Source organism: Triturus cristatus, chromosome 7 (assembly GCF_964204655.1).
Source record: "Triturus cristatus chromosome 7, aTriCri1.1, whole genome shotgun sequence".
Lineage (NCBI taxonomy): Eukaryota > Metazoa > Chordata > Amphibia > Caudata > Salamandridae > Triturus > Triturus cristatus.
Window position 1 is genome coordinate 1,708,819,434 of NC_140590.1, and position 14,678 is coordinate 1,708,834,111.

Below are 14,678 nucleotides of genomic sequence, written 5' to 3' on the forward strand. Positions count from 1 at the left end.
CTAACATTGGTGGCCAGCGGCGCGATCCGAATCAACGCGTAATCGTACAGAGAGTAGCTCACCCCACGACAAAGCACGATGTCGACCAAAGATAGCAGCTCCACCGAGAAGTTCCAAATGGAGAAACTAGAGGAGTACAACCACCGCGAACTGAGACAATTTTGCATAGAACTTGGCATTGCTACCACTGGCCTGAGTACCAAGGATGACCTAAAGCACGCCCTTGAGTCGTGGACAGAAACGGGGGTCGCAAGACCCTCCGACCAAAACAGCGTCACACCAGAGGGGAACGCCACGACTCCCGAGGAACGGGGAACGGGCCGATCACCGGAGGAGATACGAGAAAGAGACAGAGTCAGACTGCACGAATTAGAGATGGCACGACTCAAGATGGATGGGGAGCTCAAGTTAGCTGAACAGAAACTCAACCTCGAGCAGATGCGGATTCGAGAGGAGCGAGAAGAAAAACAGAGACAGAGAGAGCTGGAAGAGAAAAAGATAACGCTCGAGCACGAGCGCCAATTGGCAGAGATAGAACTGCGCAAACAGCATAAGGACTTGGGGGTGCCTGAAAGACCACACACCCCGGGACCAACTGAGAAAAAAGTTCACATCCCCAAGGATGTGGTCCGCGAGTATGTCCGAGAAGACGACATACAACAATGGTTTAAGGCCTATGAGTTCGCAATGACCTCCCACCGGATCGACCGGAGTGATTGGGGAGCCGGACTTTGGGGGAGATTTATCAACGAGGGTCGCGATGCCCTGCTGCAGCTCCCCGATCACCAAATGTCGTCCTACGACCACATGAAGGCTGCCCTCCTCACCCGCTACGGCCTCACGCCCGAGATGTACCGCCAGAGGTTCAGGGATTGCACCCGGATCCCAGGTACCACTTGGGTGGAATACGTGAACTATTTCAGCCGGGCCTTCGAGGGTTGGATCAAGGGAAGTCAGGTCACCACCTACGAACAGCTCTTCAACCTCATGGTATGGGAACACCTGTCAAACAACTGCTTCGTCGAGCTCCGGCAGCATCTACTCGACAGTAAGCTGACTGACCCCCGGCAGCTCGCCGCCGAAGCTGACCGGTGGGAGAGCACCCGAGTGGGCCGGAAAGGGCCACACGACCAGAACAGAAGCAACCAAGGCCAGCACCGTCCTCGGGGAGGAGGAGGAGGCCAGGGGCGGGGGAGAGACGCCTTGCCAGCAACAACCGTGGCCAGCACCCCGCCGCCGACCGGCCGGGGCAACCCCCCGTTGCGGCCTGGGTACCGAGCCAACGTCACGTGCCACAGATGCCAGCGACTAGGCCACTACGCCAACGATCCGAACTGCCCGCTGAACCAAACGCCCAAACCCCGCCAGGTAGCTGCCGCTGCCCTGGGGGAGGAGCAGTCGTTGGAGGGTCCCGAGGAGTGTGAGCCGGACCAGCAAGGGTGGGAACCGGCCGCCATGGTCCTGGCATGCTTAGGGGGAAGAGACATGGTTCCGCGGGCTCCCCTACCCGCCAACACCAGGAAATACGGTCAGTGGGTGACCATTAATGGACAGAGAGCTGAGGCCTTGCGCGACACCGGCGCCAGCGTGACGGCCGTCCGCTGTCACCTGGTGAAGCCCGAGCAGATCTTGCCGAACATTCTCTGCCCCGTCCGCTCGGCAGATAACTCTGAAAGCATGTGCAAGATGGCCTGCGTCCCGTTTGAATGGGGAGGGGTCTCCGGCCTACTGAAAGTGACGGTCCGGGACGATGCCCCCGTGGACTGCCTCCTGGGGAATGACCTCGAGAGTTCCCCGTGGGCCACCGTCGAGAGAAGAGAGCACTTGGGGATGCTGGGCCTCCCGGACTGGGCCTGCATAACCACCCGATCCATGGCCGGCCGGGCCGCCCCCCGATCAGAAGAAACCGAATGGCCGGCACCTCCGCCCCCGGTTGCCCCCGTAGAGGACAACGGCGAGGCCGACCTCCCAGACCCGGCCCCCGAAGAAAACGCGCAACCCCAGGACCTTCCGGATCTGGCTCAGTGGCGGCAAGAAGGGGGGCCCACCCAAGAACAGTTCCGCCAGGAGCAAAAGACCTGTCCCTCCCTCGAGGGGCTTCGCCAACAAGCCAGCACCCAAGCCGCCGGGGACACCACCGGAACCCACTGGGTCTACTGGGATAACGACCTGCTCTACAGCGAGCAAAGAATCGCCGAGCTGGGGGCCAGTCGAGTTCTGGTGGTACCGCTCCGCTTCCGAGACTTTCTACTCAACCTAGCCCACGATGTCCCCCTGGCTGGGCACCTGGGCCAAGATAAAACGTACAGTCGACTGGTGACCCACTTTTTCTGGCCAAAAATGAGGAATGACGTCCTGAACCACTGCCGATCGTGCCCCACATGCCAAGCAAGCGGGAAGAGTGGCCGGAAGCTTAAGGCTCCTCTACAACCCTTCCCGGTGGTCACCACCCCGTTCGAGAGGGTGGGGATAGACATTGTGGGGCCGCTGGACCCTCGCACGGCACAAGGACACAGGTTCATCTTGGTACTAGTGGACCATGCCACCCGCTATCCCGAGGCGGTGCCCCTACGGACCGTGACCGCTCCAGTGGTTGGCCGGGCCCTGATGGGGATCTTCTCCCGGGTAGGCTTCCCCCGAGAAGTCGTCAGCGACCGAGGTACGAACTTCATATCGAAGTACATGAAGTCCCTCTGGCAACAATGCGGGGTCACATACAGATTCACGACCCCCTATCACCCCCAAGGAAACGGACTAGTGGAGCGGTTCAACCGCACTCTCAAAGGGATGATTGGGGGATTGGAAGAGCCTCTCCGTCGCCAGTGGGATGTACTGCTCCCGTGCCTCCTCTTCGCCTACCGAGAAGTACCCCAGAAGTCCCTCGGCTTTAGCCCCTTTGAACTCCTATACGGACACCCTGTGCGAGGGCCCCTCAGCCTCGTGAAGGAGGGCTGGGAGTTGGCCCCCCTAACGACCCCTCCAGACGTCTTCAAATACCTCCTGGCCCTACGAAACCAGACCCGGCGCTTCAGGGAGATGGCCAAGGCGAACCTCGAGGCCAGTCAGGAGGACATGAAAAGGTGGTATGATCACAATGCCTCCTCCGTTGAGTTCGAGCCTGGGCAGCAAGTATGGGTGATGTCCCCCACCGAACCATGTGCCCTGCAAGACAAGTGGACGGGGCCCTTCAAAGTGGTCGAGCGTAAAAGCCCCGTCACTTACCTCATCGACATGGGGTCCACCCGGAACCCCCTGCGGGTCCTCCACACCAACCGGCTCAAACCACACTTTGTGCGCTCAGAACTAAGCCTCCTGATGGCGACCGACAGTGGTACAGAAGAAGACTCCGAGCCCCTCCCGGATCTCTTAAAGACTCAGGAGAAGGACGGCTCCGTGGATGGGGTCCGGCTCTCCGACGCCCTCACTTCGGAGCAACGCCAGGACTGCCGGGACCTCCTGCTGCAGTTCGCTGCCCTGTTCTCACTCACCCCCGGGGTCACCCCTTGGTGTTTGCACGACGTAGACACCGGGGACAGTCCCCCTGTCCGGCACCGGGCCTACCGCGTACCAGATCGGGTACGGACCTGCATACAGGAGGAAGTGGCCAAGATGCTCACGATCGGGGTCATCGAGCCCTCGGACAGTCCCTGGGCCAGTCCGGTTGTATTAGTTCCCAAGGCCGCTGCCCCCGGCACCGCCCCTGAACTGAGATTCTGCGTCGACTACCGGGGCTTGAACGCTGTCACCCGGACCGACGCTCATCCCATCCCCCGAGCAGACGAGCTGATCGACCGGCTGGGGGCCGCCCGCTACCTTAGTATCTTCGACCTGACGGCGGGCTACTGGCAGATCGGCCTCACACCCAGGGCTCAAGAACGGTCAGCCTTCTCCACCCCCGATGGCCACTATCAATTTAAGGTCATGCCCTTTGGCATGAAGAATGCCCCCGCCACATTCCAACGTCTTGTGAACCAGGTCTTGGCAGGGCTCGAAGAATTCAGCGCTGCCTACCTGGACGATATCGCTGTATACAGCCGCCACTGGTCCGACCACCTCCGTCACCTCCAAGAGGTCCTCCAAGCCCTCCAGCGGGCCGGCCTCACCATTAAAGCCGGCAAGTGCCAAATTGGCCAAGGGTCTGTGACCTACCTGGGGCACCAAGTGGGAAGCGGGCTGGTGGCCCCACTACAACTTAAGATTGCTGCCATCCAGTCCTGGCAGCCCCCCGTCACCCAGACCGAGGTCCGAGCCTTCTTAGGGCTCACCGGCTACTACCGGCGGTTCGTGAAGGACTACGGCAGCATCGTGGGGCCCCTCACGGGACTCACATCCAAGAATCAACCGAAGCGGGTCCACTGGACTCCTGATTGTCAAGCGGCCTTCGAAGAGCTGAAGGCCGCCCTGTGCACCGCCCCGGTGCTCCAGGCCCCCGATTACAGTCGGGAATTTGTAGTACAGACCGACGCCTCCGACCACGGCATCGGGGCCGTCCTCTCTCAGCTGAACCCCGAAGGTCATGACCAGCCGGTGGCCTTCATCAGTCGACGTCTCCTGGCCCGAGAACAGCGTTGGAGCACAATCGAGAGGGAGGCATTTGCAGTAGTGTGGGCCCTCAAAAAGCTCCGGCCCTATCTCTTCGGTACCCACTTCCGGGTACAAACCGACCATCGACCCCTGCAATGGCTGATGCAGATGCGGGGGGAGAACCCAAAACTCTTGCGCTGGTCCATTTCCCTGCAGGGAATGGACTTCACTGTGGAGCACCGGCCAGGCCAAGACCACGCCAACGCGGACGGCCTGTCCCGCTTTTTCCGCCTCGACGAAGAGAGTCCCCAAGGAGATGGGTGACTCTCCCCGCCTTCAGCTGGGGGGGACGCATGTTGGACAGGCCACACAGAGGGCTGGCTCCCCCCCCGCACGACAGGGCCCGAGCTCCGGCCCACCCAGCATACCCCCGTGACAAGCCCCTGTACTCCGTCTCCCGACGGACCCTCTGCCCTCGGACCCCTACTCATCACGGGGTCCAGCCCCACCGGCTTCCCCGGCCAGGTCAAGCCGCCATCTTGGGCCCTGCACCACGCGGCCGCGTGGCCTCACCTCGACCCTAACCCCGGGCCTGGCCGGCCCCGACATCCCGGCACCACCATCCACCCAGGAGGTGAGCGGACCACTTGGCAGGTCAATGGGAGAACGAAGCGTCAAGAGCTCTTCCCCCGCCAGGTGCCGATCGCCTCCAGCAGCCCCCAGGCGCTGGCTCCACCCCCTGCTGGGTGTCTGGACACCTTCATCCCGGACCCTCCGACCTCCAAGTGCGAGGGTCCGGACATCAAAGGGCACCAGCCCTATAACTAAGACAGCTCCGGAGCAGGAAGGCAGTTGTATCCTGGAGTCGAGAGACACCGAGTGAACTCAACCCTGACGGTCTACTGGCGCTGCCGTAGCCCGCTCTTGTGAACCATCGTCCTGCCTGCTGGCACTGCCGCGGCCTTCTGCAACCTTCATCTTCCTGGGACCTGCTGGCGCTGCCGCGGCCCGTTGTACCGACCATCCTCACCGGGACCTGCTGGCGCTGCCGCGGCCCTCTGCAACCTTCATCTTCCTGGGACCTGCTGGCGCTGCCGCGGCCCGTTGTAACGACCATCCTCCCCGGGACCTGCTGGCGCTGCCGCGGCCCTCTGCAGCCTTCATCTTCCTGGGACCTGCTGGCGCTGCCGCGGCCCGTTGTATCGACCATCCGCACCGGGACCTGCTGGCGCTGCCGCGGCCCATACCACCTAACCACCAAGCTCGAGGATTGTGAGCTCATCACCATCTCATCCGAATTACCTGATTGGTAAATAGACTGTCCCGCTACCCCCTTCCCTACCTTACGAGACTCTAATCGAGGGGACCCCTGAGTCCAGACCTCCTTGTACCCTTTTACCGTACCTTAAATAAGTGTCGATAAAGATCACTGAACCTTATCCGTGTGTGATATCTGTCTGTGGGGGGGGAAGTTACTTGTCTGTACGATCGCTGGAGACGGCTCTCCCCGGAGACCTCTCCTCCTGACCCCGGCCGACCCTCCCGGTCCGTCTACCTTTTCTAACAGGAGGGGTGGTTGCCTATCACTCCCAGCAGTGCCCAGACATAGGAGGGGTGGGTGCAGAGTCCCCCAGCAGTGCCCATACATAGGAGGGGTGGGTGCAGAGTCCCCCCAGCAGTGCCCAGACATAGGAGGGGTGGGTGCAGAGTCCTCCCAGCAGTGCCCAGACATATGAGGGGTGGGTGCCTATCACTCCCAGCAGTGCCCATACATAGGAGGGGTGGGTGCAGAGTCCTCCCAGCAGTGCCCAGAAATATGAGGGGTGGGTGCCTATCACTCCCAGCAGTGCCCAGACATAGGAGGGGTGGGTGCAGAGTCCCCCCAACAGTGCCCATACATAGGAGGGGTGGGTGCAGAGTCCTCCCAGCAGTGCCCTGACATAGGAGGGGTGGGGGTGGGTGCAGAGTGCCCCCAGCAGTGCCCACACATAGGAGGGGTGGGTGCAGAGTCCTCCCAGCAGTGCCCAGACATATGAGGTGTGGGTGCCTATCACTCCCAGCTGTGCCCACACATAGGAGGGGTGGGTGCAGAGTCCTCCCAGCAGTGCCCACACATAGGAGGGGTGGGTGCAGAGTCCCCCCAGCAGTGCCCAGACACAGGAGGGGTGGGGGCCTATCACTCCCAGCAGTGGCCAGACATATGAGGGGTGGGTGCCTATCACTCCCAGCAGTGCCCAGACATATGAGGGGTGGGTGCAGAGTCCCCCCAGCAGTGCCCAGACATATGAGGGGTGGGTGCCTATCATGCCCAGCAGTGCCCACACATAGGAGGGGTGGGTGCAGAGTCCTCCCAGCAGTGCCCAGACATAGGAGGGGTGGGTGCCTATCACTCCCAGCAGTGCCCAGACATAGGAGGGGTGGGTGCAGAGTCCCCCAGCAGTGCCCACACATAGGAGGGGTGGGTGCAGAGTCCTCCCAGCAGTGCCCAGACATAGGAGGGGTGGGTGCCTATCACTCCCAGCAGTGCCCAGACATAGGAGGGGTGGGTGCAGAGTCCCCCCAGCAGTGCCCAGACATAGGAGGGGTGGATGCAGAGTCCCCCCAGCAGTGCCCCGACACAGGAGGGGTGGGTGCCTATCACTCCTAGCAGTGCCCAGACATATGAGGGGTGGGTGCAGGTTCCCCCCAGCAGTACCCAGACATATGAGGGGTGGGTGCCTATCACTCCCAGCAGTGCCCACACATAGGAGGGGTGCGTGCAGAGTCCATCCAGCAGTGCCCAGACATATGAGGGGTGGGTGCCTATCACTCCCACCAGTGCCCAGATATAGGAGGGGTGGGTGCAGAGTCCCCCCAGCAGTGCCCACACATAGGAGGGGTGGGTGCAGAGTCCCCCCAGCAGTGCCGAGACATAGGAGGGGTGGGTGCAGAGTCCCCCCAGCAGTGCCCAGACATAGGAGGGGTGGGTGCCTATCACTCCCAGCAGTGCCCAGACACAGGAGGGGTGGGTGCCTATCACTCCCAGCAGTGCCCAGACATATGAGGGGTGGGTGCAGAGTCCCCCCAGCAGTGCCCAGACATATGAGGGGTGGGTGCCTGTCACTCCCAGCAGTGCCCACACATAGGAGGGGTGGGTGCAGAGTCCTCCCAGCAGTGCCCAGACATAGGAGGGGTGGGTGCAGAGTCCCCCCAGCAGTGCCCAGACATAGGATGAGTGGGTGCAGAGTCCCCCCAGCAGTGCCCAGACACAGGAGGGGTGGGTGCCTATCACTCCCAGCAGTGCCCAGACATTTGAGGGGTGGGTGCAGAGTCCCCCCAGCAGTGCCCAGACATATGAGGGGTGGGTGCCCATCACTCCCAGCAGTGCCCACACATAGGAGGGGTGGGTGCAGAGTCCTCCCAGCAGTGCCCACACATAGGAGGGGTGGGTGCCTATCACTCCCAGCAGTGCCCAGACATAGGAGGGGTGGGTGCAGAGTCCCCCCAGCAGTGCCCAGACATAGGAGGGGTGGGTGCAGAGTCCCCCCAGCAGTGCCCCGACACAGGAGGGGTGGGTGCCTATCACTCCTAGCAGTGCCCAGACATATGAGGGGTGGGTGCAGGTTCCCCCCAGCAGTGCCCAGACATATGAGGGGTGGGTGCCTATCACTCCCAGCAGTGCCCACACATAGGAGGGGTGGGTGCAGAGTCCTCCCAGCAGTGCCCAGACATATGAGGGGTGGGTGCCTATCACTCCCAGCAGTGCCCAGATATAGGAGGGGTGGGTGCAGAGTCCCCCCAGCAGTGCCCACACATAGGAGGGGTGGGTGCAGAGTCCCCCCAGCAGTGCCGAGAAATAGGAGGGGTGGGTGCAGAGTCCCCCCAGCAGTGCCCAGACATAGGAGGGGTGGGTGCCTATCACTCCCAGCAGTGCCCAGACATATGAGGGGTGGGTGCAGAGTCCCCCCAGCAGTGCCCAGACATATGAGGGGTGGGTGCCTGTCACTCCCAGCAGTGCCCACACATAGGAGGGGTGGGTGCAGAGTCCTCCCAGCAGTGCCCAGACATAGGAGGGGTGGGTGCCTATCACTCCCAGCAGTGCCCAGACACAGGAGGGGTGGGTGCCTATCACTCCTAGCAGTGCCCAGACATATGAGGGGTGGGTGCAGTGTCCCCCCAGCAGTGCCCAGACATATGAGGGGTGGGTGCCTATCACTCCCAGCAGTACCCAGACATAGGTGGGGTGGGTGCAGAGTCCTCCCAGCAGTGCCCACACATAGGAGGGGTGGGTGCAGAGTCCCCCCAACAGTGCCCATACATAGGAGGGGTGGGTGCAGAGTCCTCCCAGCAGTGCCCTGACATAGGAGGGGTGGGGGTGGGTGCAGAGTGCCCCCAGCAGTGCCCACACTTAGGAGGGGTGGGTGCAGAGTCCTCCCAGCAGTGCCCAGACATATGAGGTGTGGGTGCCTATCACTCCCAGCTGTACCCACACATAGGAGGGGTGGGTGCAGAGTCCTCCCAGCAGTGCCCACACATAGGAGGGGTGGGTGCAGAGTCCCCCCAGCAGTGCCCAGACACAGGAGGGGTGGGTGCCTATCACTCCCAGCAGTGGCCAGACATATGAGGGGTGGGTGCCTATCACTCCCAGCAGTGCCCAGACATATGAGGGGTGGGTGCAGAGTCCCCCCAGCAGTGCCCAGACATATGAGGGGTGGGTGCCTATCATGCCCAGCAGTGCCCACACATAGGAGGGGTGGGTGCAGAGTCCTCCCAGCAGTGCCCAGACATAGGAGGGGTGGGTGCCTATCACTCCCAGCAGTGCCCAGACATAGGAGGGGTGGGTGCAGAGTCCCCCAGCAGTGCCCACACATAGGAGGGGTGGGTGCAGAGTCCTCCCAGCAGTGCCCAGACATAGGAGGGGTGGGTGCCTATCACTCCCAGCAGTGCCCAGACATAGGAGGGGTGGGTTCAGAGTCCCCCCAGCAGTGCCCAGACATAGGAGGGGTGGATGCAGAGTCCCCCCAGCAGTGCCCCGACACAGGAGGGGTGGGTGCCTATCACTCCTAGCAGTGCCCAGACATATGAGGGGTGGGTGCAGGTTCCCCCCAGCAGTACCCAGACATATGAGGGGTGGGTGCCTATCACTCCCAGCAGTGCCCACACATAGGAGGGGTGGGTGCAGAGTCCTCCCAGCAGTGCCCAGACATATGAGGGGTGGGTGCCTATCACTCCCACCAGTGCCCAGATATAGGAGGGGTGGGTGCAGAGTCCCCCCAGCAGTGCCCACACATAGGAGGGGTGGGTGCAGAGTCCCCCCAGCAGTGCCGAGACATAGGAGGGGTGGGTGCAGAGTCCCCCCAGCAGTGCCCAGACATAGGAGGGGTGGGTGCCTATCACTCCCAGCAGTGCCCAGACACAGGAGGGGTGGGTGCCTATCACTCCCAGCAGTGCCCAGACATATGAGGGGTGGGTGCAGAGTCCCCCCAGCAGTGCCCAGACATATGAGGGGTGGGTGCCTATCACTCCCAGCAGTGCCCACACATAGGAGGGGTGGGTGCAGAGTCATCCCAGCAGTGCCCAGACATAGGAGGGGTGGGTGCCTATCACTCCCAGCAGTGCCCAGACATAGGAAGGGTGGGTGCAGAGTCCCCCCAGCAGTGCCCAGACATAGGATGGGTGGGTGCAGAGTCCCCCCAGCAGTGCCCAGACACAGGAGGGGTGGGTGCCTATCACTCCCAGCAGTGTCCAGACATATGAGGGGTGGTTGCAGTGTCCCCCCAGCAGTGCCCAGACATATGAGGGGTGGGTGCCTATCACTCCCAGCAGTGCCCACACATAGGAGGGGTGGGTGCAGAGTCCTCCCAGCAGTGCCCACACATAGGAGGGGTGTGTGCCTATCACTCCTAGCAGTGCCCAGACATAGGAGGGGTGGGTGCAGAGTCCCCCCAGCAGTGCCCAGACATAGGAGGGGTGGTTGCCTATCACTCCCAGCAGTGCCCAGACATAGGAGGGGTGGGTGCAGAGTCCCCCCAGCAGTGCCCATACATAGGAGGGGTGGGTGCAGAGTCCCCCCAGCAGTGCCCAGACATAGGAGGGGTGGGTGCAGAGTCCTCCCAGCAGTGCCCAGACATATGAGGGGTGGGTGCCTATCACTCCCAGCAGTGCCCAGACATAGGAGGGGTGGGTGCAGAGTCCTCCCAGCAGTGCCCAGACGTATGAGGGGTGGGTGCCTATCACTCCCAGCAGTGCCCAGACATAGGAGGGGTGGGTGCAGAGTCCCCCCAACAGTGCCCATACATAGGAGGGGTGGGTGCAGAGTCCTCCCAGCAGTGCCCAGACATAGGAGGGGTGGGGGTGGGTGCAGAGTGCCCCCAGCAGTGCCCACACATATGAGGGGTGGGTGCAGAGTCCTCCCAGCAGTGCCCAGACATATGAGGTGTGGGTGCCTATCACTCCCAGCTGTGCCCACACATAGGAGGGGTGAGTGCAGAGTCCTCCCAGCAGTGCCCACACATAGGAGGGGTGGGTGCAGAGTCCCCCCAGCAGTGCCCAGACACAGGAGGGGTGGGTGCCTATCACTCCCAGCAGTGGCCAGACATATGAGGGGTGGGTGCCTATCACTCCCAGCAGTGCCCAGACATATGAGGGGTGGGTGCAGAGTCCCCCCAGCAGTGCCCAGACATATGAGGGGTGGGTGCCTATCATGCCCAGCAGTGCCCACACATAGGAGGGGTGGGTGCAGAGTCCTCCCAGCAGTGCCCAGACATAGGAGGGGTGGGTGCCTATCACTCCCAGCAGTGCCCAGACATAGGAGGGGTGGGTGCAGAGTCCCCCAGCAGTGCCCACACATAGGAGGGGTGGTTGCCTATCACTCCTAGCAGTGCCCAGACATATGAGGGGTGGGTGCAGGTTCCCCCCAGCAGTGCCCAGACATATGAGGGGTGGGTGCCTATCACTCCCAGCAGTGCCCACACATAGGAGGGGTGGGTGCAGAGTCCTCCCAGCAGTGCCCAGACATATGAGGGGTGGGTGCCTATCACTCCCAGCAGTGCCCAGATATAGGAGGGGTGGGTGCAGAGTCCCCCCAGCAGTGCCCACACATAGGAGGGGTGGGTGCAGAGTCCCCCCAGCAGTGCCGAGACATTGGAGGGGTGGGTGCAGAGTCCCCCCAGCAGTACCCAGACATAGGAGGGGTGGGTGCCTATCACTCCCAGCAGTGCCCAGACACAGGAGGGGTGGGTGCCTATCACTCCCAGCAGTGCCCAGACATATGAGGGGTGGGTGCAGAGTCCCCCCAGCAGTGCCCAGACATATGAGGGGTGGGGGCCTGTCACTCCCAGCAGTGCCCACACATAGGAGGGGTGGGTGCAGAGTCCTCCCAGCAGTGCCCAGACATAGGAGGGGTGGGTGCAGAGTCCCCCCAGCAGTGCCCAGACATAGGATGAGTGGGTGCAGAGTCCCCCCAGCAGTGCCCAGACACAGGAGGGGTGGGTGCCTATCACTCCCAGCACTGCCCAGACATATGAGGGGTGGGTGCAGAGTCCCCCCAGCAGTGCCCAGACATATGAGGGGTGGGTGCCCATCACTCCCAGCAGTGCCCACACATAGGAGGGGTGGGTGCAGAGTCCTCCCAGCAGTGCCCACACATAGGAGGGGTGGGTGCCTATCACTCCCAGCAGTGCCTAGACATAGGAGGGGTGGGTGCAGAGTCCCCCCAGCAGTGCCCAGACATAGGAGGGGTGGGTGCAGAGTCCCCCCAGCAGTGCCCCGACACAGGAGGGGTGGGTGCCTATCACTCCTAGCAGTGCCCAGACATATGAGGGGTGGGTGCAGGTTCCCCCCAGCAGTGCCCAGACATATGAGGGGTGGGTGCCTATCACTCCCAGCAGTGCCCACACATAGGAGGGGTGGGTGCAGAGTCCTCCCAGCAGTGCCCAGACATATGAGGGGTGGGTGCCTATCACTCCCAGCAGTGCCCAGATATAGGAGGGGTGGGTGCAGAGTCCTCCCAGCAGTGTCCACACATAGTAGGGGTGGGTGCAGAGTCCCCCCAGCAGTGCCGAGACATAGGAGGGGTGGGTGCAGAGTCCCTCCAGCAGTGCCCAGACATAGGAGGGGTGGGTGCCTATCACTCCCAGCAGTGCCCAGACACAGGAGGGGTGGGTGCCTATCACTCCCAGCAGTGCCCAGACATATGAGGGGTGGGTGCAGAGTCCCCCCAGCAGTGCCCAGACATATGAGGGATGGGTGCCTGTCACTCCCAGCAGTGCCCACACATAGGAGGGGTGGGTGCAGAGTCCTCTCAGCAGTGCCCAGACATAGGAGGGGTGGGTGCCTATCACTCCCAGCAGTGCTCAGACATAGGAGGGGTGGGTCCAGAGTCCCCCCAGCAGTGCCCAGACATAGGATGAGTGGGTGCGGAGTCCCCCCAGCAGTGCCCAGACACAGGAGGGGCGGGTGCCTATCACACCCAGCAGTGCCCAGACATATGAGGGGTGGGTGCAGAGTCCCCCCAGCAGTGCCCAGACATATGAGGGGTGGGTGCCCATCACTCCCAGCAGTGCCCACACATAGGAGAGGTGGGTGCAGAGTCCTCCCAGCAGTGCCCACACATAGGAGGGGTGGGTGCCTATCACTCCCAGCAGTGCCCAGACATAGGAGGGGTGGGTGCAGAGTCCCCCCAGCAGTGCCCAGACATAGGAGGGGTGGGTGCAGAGTCCCCCCAGCAGTGCCCAGACTTAGGAGGGGTGGGTGCCTATCACTCCCAGCAGTGCCCAGACATATGAGGGGTGGGTGCCTATCACTCCCAGCAGTGCCCAGACACAGGAGGGGTGGGTGCCTATCACTCCCAGCAGTGCCCAGACATATGAGGGGTGGGTGCAGAGTCCCCCCAGCAGTGCCCAGACTTAGGAGGGGTGGGTGCCTATCACTCCCAGCAGTGCCCAGACATAGGAGGGGTGGGTGCCTATCACTCCCAGCAGTGCCCAGACACAGGAGGGGTGGGTGCCTATCACTCCCGGCAGTGCCCAGACATATGAGGGGTGGGTGCAGAGTCCCCCCAGCAGTGCCCAGACATATGAGGGGTGGGTGCCTATCACCCCCAGCAGTGCCCACACATAGGAGGGGTGGGTGCAGATTCCTCCCAGCAGTGCCCAGACACAGGAGGGGTGGGTGCCTATCACTCCCAGCAGTGCCCAGACATATGAGGGGTGGTTGCAGTGTCCCCAAAGCAGTGCCCAGACATATGAGGGGTGGGTGCCTATCACTCCCAGCAGTGCCCACACATAGGACGGGTGGGTGCAGAGTCCTCCCAGCAGTGCCCACACATAGGAGGGGTGTGTGCCTATCACTCCTAGCAGTGCCCAGACATAGGAGGGGTGGGTGCAGAGTCCCCCCAGCAGTGCCCAGACATAGGAGGGGTGGTTGCCTATCACTCCCAGCAGTGCCCAGACATAGGAGGGGTGGGTGCAGAGTCCCCCCAGCAGTGCCCATACATAGGAGGGGTGGGTGCAGAGTCCCCCCAGCAGTGCCCAGACATAGGAGGGGTGGGTGCAGAGTCCTCCCAGCAGTGCCCAGACATATGAGGGGTGGGTGCCTATCACTCCCAGCAGTGCCCATACATAGGAGGGGTGGGTGCAGAGTCCTCCCAGCAGTGCCCAGAAATATGAGGGGTGGGTGCCTATCACTCCCAGCAGTGCCCAGACATAGGAGGGGTGGGTGCAGAGTCCCCCCAACAGTGCCCATACATAGGAGGGGTGGGTGCAGAGTCCTCCCAGCAGTGCCCTGACATAGGAGGGGTGGGGGTGGGTGCAGAGTGCCCCCAGCAGTGCCCACACATAGGAGGGGTGGGTGCAGAGTCCTCCCAGCAGTGCCCAGACATAAGAGGTGTGGGTGCCTATCACTCCCAGCTGTGCCCACACATAGGAGGGGTGGGTGCAGAGTCCTCCCAGCAGTGCCCACACATAGGAGGGGTGAGTGCAGAGTCCCCCCAGCAGTGCCCAGACACAGGAGGGGTGGGTGCCTATCACTCCCAGCAGTGCCCAGATATATGAGGGGTGGGTGCAGAGTCCCCCCAGCAGTGCCCAGACATATGGGGGGTGGGTGCCTATCATGCCCAGCAGTGCCCACACATAGGAGGGGTGGGTGCAGAGTCCTCCCAGCAGTGCCCAGACATA